Source organism: Nelumbo lutea, chromosome 1 (assembly GCF_056320005.1).
Source record: "Nelumbo lutea isolate HS-2025 chromosome 1, American lotus-T2T, whole genome shotgun sequence".
NCBI classification, from domain to species: Eukaryota; Viridiplantae; Streptophyta; class Magnoliopsida; order Proteales; family Nelumbonaceae; genus Nelumbo; species Nelumbo lutea.
In genome coordinates this window covers 48,553,657-48,555,737 of record NC_142684.1, presented here as the reverse complement: position 1 = coordinate 48,555,737, position 2,081 = coordinate 48,553,657, and positions in this window count along the sequence as shown.

Here is a 2,081-nt window from a genome sequence, read left to right as displayed (position 1 = left end):
CTCGCCCAAAAGCTTTATTCTTTATAATACAAACGAAACCTAACCCCTCATCGTCACCGAGACGATGACCAATGGCCTATAATCTTGTTTGTTATTGTATTGTCCTCTTTTTCATTTTTTTATCTGGCATCTTTTGATAAATGCTAGTTGTAACAATAATTTTATTATCATACTATTTTTGTTACAATTATTTTATGAGACGGGATCTGTGCACAGTCACGGAAAAGTTTTTTTTGTACGTTAAATGTAAATTCATTCATATATGCTGGGGTTATAAAGTAAAAAAAAAAGAAATTAACAGCAATAAAGAGAAAAATACAAAAGTGAAAGCATGGCAAAGTTGCTATTGAGGGGGGACCGGATGTACAGACACTGAAAATTGAACGGATATTTATGTTTTTTTAGATTTATGTGAGATTTATAAAAAAATTATTTTCAATAGATAATACTCAGGATAAGTGATTGGAATAACATTGCCCCTTTTAATAATAAATTTTCAGAATTAAAATAATCATATATTATTTCTTTGAAAAAAAAAAAAAACATGAATAAATATCTGGATTTAGTATCCTTAGTCTACTAGTAGCATCAATTCCAAGTCGATATCTACCTCAACTGTATATAAATTTTGATATAAACTTTCCTAAACTATTCGTTTTGTCTTTTATTTATTGTTTTTAAATATAAAATTTTGACAACTTGGAATGGAAAACAAAAAGTAGAAAATGGCGTTCACCTACTCAATGTACCCCATCCCCACCACGTGGTGTCGGTACAAAGTGAGATAAATAATATCGCTAAAAGAAGACAGCTCTAAACGAAAGGAAGCACCGACGAATGAAACACAAGTACGTGGATTAGTTACAAGTCCAAGTAGATACACGTCCATTAAAAAATTGCAACGCAATGAATTCTTAATTACAGCCCCAGCCCCCTCCTTAGTCTACTAGTAGCCTTTCCTATAAACTACATCCTGTCCATGAATTTAGTATCAATTAACGGTCAGCATGCATTTCCTTGTTTATAAAATTCTGATCTGGATTGATCAGTCATTCTCTTTTTTCTATACAGGTTTTAGCAAATTCATGATATGATTATTGAGTATCGTTGCTGATGTGTCCATCATATCCTCTTTCCACAAACTCGTCAATTTAGAGGTGTAGAACTAGCTACCCGTGCAAAGTGTTGGCAGTGTCGTGCTAGCCTGCAGGCCATGCCATGCTGTAGGTTGGACTGATCCATGGGCCAAGCCTTAGCCTAGGCTGGGTCATGGGTTGGGCCAAAGTTATTTTTGCCTATTTATTTAAAAATTAAAAAAAAACTTAAAATTTTAATTTTATATGAATTTTGATGTATACAATTGTTTATATATACAATAATTAAATAAATTAGTATAATAAAATTGAAAATAATTGTTTATTTTATTAATATATTATACATTATATATTATTATTTAATTATAATTTATATAATATATAATATATTATATATAAATATATAAAATAGATATAAATAATATATATGGATTGTACCGCAGGTCGTCTTGGGCCATATCGGCCTAACCCACAGACCTAAAACCCCAAGCCCAATTCAAACCATCATGCCAGGCCTAGCACGATCCACGTGCCGTCATGCCGGGCCGAGCCATGGGCAGCAAGACCCGATTTACACCTCTACAGATCATTAGGGTGGGCAAGTTAAGTGGAATTAGGTCGGGTTGAAGTTGACACTAACCCAGCCCAACCCCAAAAACTCGAAAATTTTTTGGGCCGTGTTAGGTTAAATTCTAGTGGCCAATTTATCTCTACTTCTTTTGTCAAATGTTCTTTTATCTCTTATACTAGTGTTGAGCTCAATTACTTCAGTCCGGATTTCCTACTAACTTCCCTCTACTCCTCTCTCTACTAACCCATTAAAATTATCCCAGCTGCCTATCTAGTGTAACGATTGACTAATGCCTTAATTAATCCTTCCGTTCGATATTATTTTAAAGAAATACCTATTTTTATGTATTAATTAAATATTTCTAAAAATAAATATATAATAACTTTGGGTGGTCTATAACTAGGGGTGCTCACGGT